Consider the following 9116-nt stretch of genomic DNA (forward strand, 5'->3'; position numbering starts at 1 on the left):
TGATTATATAGGACCAATGCAGACTAAAAATTTTAAAATATTTTAGATATTAAAATATCAGGTCTTTATAAAATGTAGGTATTTTAAGTATTTGATTAAGATTTTAACTCATTAGGTTACCTAATTATTTTTTAATTGCAACAAAAACATGAAGATAAATTTAATTCAAAACTGGTGTTGTGTAAATATTTCCGTTTTACCGCTGTTTTTAGTTCCCTAGTTGTTACCTATTATTTGCAATAGTTAAATAGGTATTACTTATATTTATAAATATTTTAACCTTGTTTTGAACTTTTAGTTCTTAGCTATAAAAAATGAATATTATATACATTTTAAATACAAAATAATTTGATAATGATTGCGTGATTATGATGGATTTTGTCAAAATTTGAATTTAAAATTCTTATAAAAATATATTTGCTTTAATCTTAATATGTTCATTAATTTTGAACTTCTGATATGGGTAAATTTTCAAAATTTTGATTCAGCAAAAAAAATTATTTGACGACCATAATTGAAAAAAAAATCGAAAAGGAGGTTTTAGTGATGTAATTTATCATTTTTGTTCATTGGTTTTTACTGACGTTTGAAATTTTGTTGGACGCCAACAATTTCCAGCTTCCTGATATGGACCTTTGAAAATATTAATTGGTGCCCCTATATATTATATTATGTTATGTACTAGCTACTTAAACTTAAAACTTCTGGAATGATTGCACAATTTTTTGTTTTCATACCTAAATACTATAAGTTCAAAAAAATGGATATATTTTACAATATTATAATATTAGCATACCTTTATTGATTTATTTTTCTTAATAATGGCATCAGCTACCGGCAGTATACGTCTTTAATTTGTTGAACTTTTTCAGTATCCTTTTTTGATACATTTTATATTTTTTTAATTATTATAATACATACTATTTGTATACCTATATCAAATTTTTAATATATCTAATATCTATATATTTTGGGTTTTTTTTAAATGTTTAGCAATGAGAAATTACCTAATAATCGGTACAAATTTGATCCCTAACGATTATTAGGTAATAATTGAACATAAATGGACATATTTAATTTTCTTTTTTTTTTTCATATATACCGTCACACTGTTATAATTTATAAGAATATACATAATTATTAATTTGAATGTTTACATGGTTTTCTAAACATTAAAATTGTATTTGACTATGCTCTTCTAGGTACCTAGTTAATTATTTCTATGATTAATTAATAGTTAGGTTAACTGTTTAAGTCTTGCAATTACCAAATAACATAACGTACCTAGTCCAATATATTTTTAGTTTATTTCTGAAACCTTAATTTTCTAAAATATAGAAGTATCTATATTAATTCCTATCAAAATCAACTTTTAAATATGACGATCAAGTTACTTAAATATTTGATTTTATCGATGTGGCAACGACCAACAAATGATTCAATTTACACTAATCTGTGTATAGGTACCATTATATATTTTACTACTCAGTACTATTGCTATATTAATTAAGATTGTAATATTGTATACAAATTGTTGATATGTCAAATGTTACATATAATACACTTGGCAAGGATTTAAACTGATAAATATATAAACATATAATATACAATTTGACGTGGTTGGTATTAGAGTTCGTTGTATGGTGACCTGGTGAAGCGCGGTGATTGGACGCAGTCACTAATATAGTAATGTGTGCAGCGGTCGAGCAGGCTCCCAGATGTGTGTGACCACCCGAGTTTTCTGTGACGATCTATCTGACTCATATAAAAAACGCGTACCAACCGTAGCCCCCACATAAACCGAATGTGGTTGCAGAGTGTCAAAAAAACTATGTTAATTTTTGATTTATTTTTGAACCTCTCGCATGACATAGTGAATTGCAAGTTAAAAATAATGGTGTGGAATATTGTCCACAGTAAAAACTAGATAATAACCATGCAGTGTGAAGTCTTAAAAAAATGATGCTATAACCTCCTAGTTATTTACCCAAGGACTTCAATTGGCTGTGACAAAAATAGTGTTTGCACCTTTTTATCTGCTAGTCAGCAATTTCAAAAAAAATAAATAACTATATTATATTTCTTTAAATTAAAAGTATTCGTTATGAATGTAGTAAAATGTATAATAGTATAGTAATCTGAGACACTACGAAAAATATTAAAACCCATATTATTCTATTCGATTAGTTCAAATTGGAAATATTTGATTTTTATCGTGTTTGAAAATATGTGAGCATATTGTTATTTAAGTGTAATATTATACGGTAAAAACAATTTGTAATCAATATTTTTATTATCTATTATTTGTTATATTTATCTATTCCCAACAAGGAATCATTTCGTATAAGCATTTGAAATTCATTTTTTACGATGGATATTCAACCGTTAGTTAATAATTTCTCCTCAAACCATTTTCGATATTTTGTTGTAATTTAATAATTAACTATAAATAGATACTTCAAATTTTCACAAAATGATTATGATAAGGTATAAATAATAATACGATTTTATGACAAGGTTCCTCCTTATAAGTTGTTATAATAGCAATTTTTAAATAATGAAGACACATTATGTACGATTATTTTATTTTGTAAGCATTTTAATTAGGTACAGGTTTTTACAAAATTAGTCAATACCGCGAACATTTGCAAATCTTTTTTTGGTTAAAAATGTATAAAATGTTCAATTTGTATAGCTAAAGAATGGAAATTTAAAACGAGATTTCTCATAAGTTGGAAATACTGTACCAAAAAATCTAAAAAATATATGAGCACATTTTTTTTTATAGTAATATTAAGTTGAAATTTGGACGAAATTAGATGTTTAAACGAAGATTAACGATATTCATTATTACGTTACAATTCAAAAACATACTCATGGTGAATTATAACTTTTACTTATATCATTATATTTTATACATACAATTAATTTTTATAATGCAAGGTTTTAAGCAGTGGCGTGACGAAGGACTTTATTTGAGGCATGTGCCTCAGTTTAAAGGATAGTGGGTATCCTGGAGACTAGAGGCATTTCACATATAATAATAATTTATTAAGTGTGTACTAAGACTAAACCAATCTTTTTAAGTTACCATTTACGTGAGTACCTACGTAATTACTTAAATAAGTATTTATAATGTATTACTCTTGTAAATTATTATGCCTCATAATTTAATGAAGTTCGCCACGTCACTGGTTTTAAGCAAAATTGAATTCAACACATTGTTTTACTATTAGTAAAATAAATGAACTAAATAGCTGCAATATAAATAAATATATAATATCATCTAGATAGCTATATTTACATACCTATATTATACTATTATATGTATAGGATGATATAACTATATAAGTGTCAGGTGAAAATTATATTATCATTGAAACTAAAGCAATAATTAATATTTTTAATTAATATATTACTATAGTACATTAGTACAGTATACTGAAAAAAATATTATCCAAACCATTAAACAAATAATATACATATTATATATATATATACATGGGTATAAAAAAAATGTAATAGTTCTAATTACTACGGAATGATATGATGTACCTAACTATTAAAGCTTAAATAACTATAAAATCAGTGACTGTGAATATCGTTTTTAGATGATAATAACTTGGTTTTCATTTTGAGGAGATGAACCTAACTGTAATATGTTAAAATATTAAATAATGCTAAAATGTAAACATAATGTGGTAAATATTATAACTTGATAAATATTTTTTAGATTAAATATTGGTGGGGTGGTGGTTGCTAAGTCGTGGGGGCAACCCAAATTCTAATATCCAATGTGGGTATGTGGGTACCTATAAGTAATTGTTTATTGCCACACCTAAAAAAAATCAGTTCCTCGCCACTGCTCGAGCGTGATTCATTTTCGGTCAAAAACATAGCTATCAATAGTTATACAATTTACTTAACTATATGATAAGTAAGTTAAGTTAAAAGTGAATTTCTATATAGGTATATTTAAAACTTCATTAAGTTAAAAATGTATGGATATAAAAATTTACTAGGTAAGGACGTAATTACCTTAAGGTAATATACTTAAGGGGGCTGGAGCGTGATTTATTTTTGACCGAAAACATAGCTCACGACTTCAATCACTACGCCCAATACAATGTTCTGATATTAATTTTAAAAGCAGATTTGAATTCGTCACTAAATTATCTATGCATTGACAATTTCATTTTTCTGATTTTTATTTTTTTTTACTTAGAAAATAACTAGCAAAAAGAGTAAAAATAGATCATATTCATAATCAAATTTAAATACATTGATATAAAAAATGTACGACAGTTAAAGCATAGTAAATTTACTCAAATCTGCTTTCGAAAATTAATTCGGAACATCCTACTTAGCACTACGCTTGAAGTCACTAGCAGTATTTTTGTAATTTTATAAAGCAATATAATGGGGTTATTTGTGCATGCTCGTAGGTAAAATGACAGACGTACATCCCGGTCACTATGATGCCCCTATAAAACGTGATCAGTACTACGAATTACATACACTAATGTTCATTTACTTTTAAGTTTTTAACACATTCACAAGACCCATATAAACTAAAATATAAAATGCCTAGTTTTTACTCCTTATAATTGATTACGACGCCCCCTTAATTCTCGATATCTCTCCCTAGAACGGCTTATAGCCGCTTCAAGTTATAGCCCAAGAATGGGGGAGGGGGGATTGGTTTAACTGAATAACAGAAGCAGGATTTAGGATTTGGTTTCCTTCCATGGGGAGTAGTTGGATGCAATGAGAGCTTCGACATAAGGTTATAGGAGTCGTTTTTATGTTTACGAATTGTAAATCGTATATGGCAGCGCTATCTAACTAGGAAATTGACCAGCTGCGAGGGCCTGCAGTTCTTTACGCACGCGTTACAATTTAGCTGCAGTAGACGGCGCTGCCAATATTGAATTAATTTAATACAATATACGTTAGCCCTTAAAGCCCTCCCCCCTATTTGCGCTTTTGTATACCTATCTATAGTATGTTAAAACGTTTTATATTAAGCAACTAGCAAGTAGATACTGCATCGAATATTTCATTTTATTCTTTAGTAATTTCAATTACAAATTATTTTAAATAAGTTATAAGTAGGTACCTACCGCATGGTATTCAATACTTTTTGTAGGATCTATTAGTATTAAAATTATTATAATGAAAAGTGTGTAGATTCCCTGTTAGATTTCTCTGTTAAGGGGATCGGTGCATAGGCGCAACTAGGGTAAATTTTTTGGGGGGAATAATTAGTAGAATTGTATAAGTTACACAGAGCCGCAAGGTCTTCGCCCCCGCACCCTCATAACTGATAAACCGGATGGCTATACCATACTGACAATACACAAATAATTCATATGATAAGCAAATTTGTCAATAATTCTTTTTGTTTCCAAAATATTTATTTCATCTCTTTCAATATATTTTATTATTGATACATTTGAAAATCGATCTTATTTCATCGTGGTTCTCAGCCAAGTTTTTAATCCCTGCATTGATGAAAACGAACGTTCGCAAGTTGCCGAACTAAAAGGTATTATGAACGCTGCCTGTAGCAATTTATATAGATTTGGATACACATCTTCAGTGACTACTTGTTTAATATCATGGATATCAAAATTCTCTTTAACTTTAATCAGGCAATTTTTGGCAACAAACATCTATGGTTGCTAATTTAAAAAACGCAATGCGTTTAACTCATGTATATTTTGCTTATGGAATGTGCAACATTGATAATAACTGAAATAATAATATTTTTTTATTTGAAAAAAATATTATAATTTCTATAACGATTAAAAAATTTGTAAGTCATATCTTACTTTTTAATTTATATTTGTACCTATTATGTGGAAGCTATATAAATATTTGGGGGGCTAAGCCTACCCACCCCCTAGCCCACACCTAATTGCTCCTATATGAATCGATGGCAGACAGTTTTTAAGGAGTTTAAAATGAGGTAATTTTCAAATTGTTAAAGTCTGAGTAGTAAGAATAATCAGTGAATAATCAACGTTTAAATATTCCGAAATTTCAAAATATTCAAAATAAATTTATAGTTGTTTTGAAGGGAGTAGTAAAATTGGGAAAAGTGGAACAGCTGATTTCAAGTAGACATAATAAAAATCCAAATCAGTTTTAAAACTATTATCGCATTACTGTTTCGATCAGTATAATGGAAGAAATATTGGTATGTTTTGGCTAAAATAAATGTGCGCCACCGATCTCCTTAAGCAGATCATCGCCGCGTCAGAACCGATTCGTTTTTAGTACAAAAACTCTCACACCCTGCAAAATAGTCAAATATCGTTAATTTTTTTTTATTTAAGACAAGCATTTTGCATATTGGATCAAACCCGATTTTCAAATTTATAATTATAGAAACTATAAAATATGCATTTGAATAATGATATTTGTTATTTTTCAAACGTAATTTTCTAGCACTATTTCAAGTAAAATGAAAGTATGTCCTAAAGTCTTTGAACTGACTTAAACAAAGTCCTCATATTTCAGATGAGAAAAAAAATTATAAAAATTCAATATACCTATCAATGAAACGTGAGAGTTCTTCCTGTGAAGTCATTTTTGTTGATTTATTACACCGTATCAACCCCCTCTCCTAAATAAGTATTGTGAAGACGTTAAGTAGATTAGTGAAAAAGTATTATAATTAAGGTAGCAACTAAAATGTAAAATATAATAGTTTTAAAATTTTATAGAATTTCGGAAATTTGGAAAACCCGGCCTCCCATGGATCCCCTCCTTAAATACACCTCTGTATAATATCAGGTACCTAAGTATATTCAGATACATATTTTGTTTTCATTGATAATATATTAGGTGCGCCCTGCGAACTGAGTTGACTGCAATGCAACGATTTATATCGTCTATGCGCCTGCAAGCTGTTGATATCACAACAGATTCCAACGCTCTTGGACAATTTGTCCAGCGATCGACTAAAACCAGGATCATATTAATTTCGGTCACGAACACCGACATCGACATCTTGACATAGATTGAATTCTCAGTGCTGCGATATTTTACATAATATTGATCTGATATATACTCCGGCCCACGAGAGTCCATATGTCAGAACGCGTCCGTCACTGCGCATCGGCACGTTGCCGAATAGTGGGAATGGCATCATGGTGGGAGAAAACAGACGTCACGTATTACTATATGAATGCGCGGTTTACGTATGGACTCTCGTGGGCCGGAGTATAGGTACGAAAAATATGTAGATATACGATGTAATTTTTATACATTATAAATATTATAAATATCCGCTGTAACAGTTAATAGGTAATGAGAACTGGCCACTGGGCACTGAATAATGTGATACAGATACAAATTACACAAAATAATATGACAAGATTTTTATAGTTTTTGGAAATCGGGAATGTATAGATTTTTTACTCTAAACTCGCGTTCTACTATACATTGCATTTACACAGACACATATAACTGCCAACCGTAACGAGAATCTGTGGCAAATGTTTTATTGTATGATGTTGATTCCTTTTCTTTTTTTTTGTGTTTAGTAATTTCATATTTTAGTGATTTCAATACAATACGTGTTTATTTGGATTCCTGTTTTATATTTTGTTGATCTCACCAGTCACCAATCTTCTTTTACGACGTTGCCAACGACTCGTTGTTATAAAGTCATGTACTCATGTTATTTGTATTTTGTATGTAGTCATCGGCAAATGTGCGGCTTATGTGAATAGAAGTTGTTTTCTATTTTTATTATTGGTGCTTGACTTTTAAACATTTGATTAGTTTTCCGCTCGATTGCATTGTTTTATTGACACATTGGTCATATATAGGTTATATTATAAGCATGAAGAATCTAGAACAAAATATTTAAGTCAAAATATCCAACAAATATCCAGGAATAAAATAACCAATGTATATGACAAAATATCCAAATAAATTTCTTTTTTTAAATAACTAGCTGTTTAAAAAGGGAAAATTAATAAAAATTATATTATTTTTTAATTAAGTAGGTACATTGTAAATCGTTCATATATTTAAATCACATTTTAAAAACATCAATCGTTATTCTCGATTATTTAGTACTTATGTAATTTCGTCCAAATTTGAACTTAAAATAACTATAAAAATCTATTTTGTATATTTTTTAAATTTTTGGTTACAGAATTAACTACTTACGTGGAACCTTGTTATACATTTTTAACTACTAAATAACTTGTACATTTTTGATTTTATAAATTTCGTCAGAATTTGGACTTCTTACAACATAATATATTTATTAGCTAAGATAATTATAGACTGTACCTAATTTAATTATAATATTATGAGGACGCCACACGGGCGCAAATACCGTACAAAAACATTCCAATTTTGTTCCAATAATACTGCTTACTGAAGAGGCAAAATACTTTAATTACAAGTTGTAGAGGAGAGTTATATCGGGTGACGTATAAGACTCGATTTTTGATATTTTAATTTTTTATACCAATTATTCATAAGTAAAAAAGTGAAAACAAAAACAAAAAATGTAAAACGATTTTATGGATTTTGAAAATGAAATATTGAAAATCGAGTCTTATACGTCACCTGATATAACTTTTCTCTACAACTTTTAATTATGGTATTTCGCTCATAAGCCATTCTGTAAACCGTATGATTGGAACAAAATTGGCATGATTTTTACAGTAAAAAAAAATGTAATTACGGCCGACCCCTGTGAACATGGCAGCGCAACATTAGCAGACATCGATCCAATCAATCCAACAAACTTGTTGGTGGATTGTTGGACATTGTTAGACAACTTTCATAATTTGTTGGACATTATTTTCACTGGGGGGACAATCTCCAATTTTGCGCTGCCAAGTTCACACCAGCAGCGCAACCGTTTGTTGGGACATGTTTTTTTGTGCTTGACTTGTTCGTCTTTATTTGTTGGACGCTGTTGGACAACTTTCAGAACTTTCACGCAGCCCCCCCTTTTGAGCTACGAATTTCAAAATGATACCATTATTTTGCAAATAATTTGCAAACATTTGCAAATCGGTTTTCAGAATTTGCAAATAATTTCCCTGTCCAGTATAAAAAATATAAGACAGGGGGGGCCAACT

This window comes from Acyrthosiphon pisum, chromosome A1 (assembly GCF_005508785.2).
Source record: "Acyrthosiphon pisum isolate AL4f chromosome A1, pea_aphid_22Mar2018_4r6ur, whole genome shotgun sequence".
Classification (NCBI taxonomy): domain Eukaryota; kingdom Metazoa; phylum Arthropoda; class Insecta; order Hemiptera; family Aphididae; genus Acyrthosiphon; species Acyrthosiphon pisum.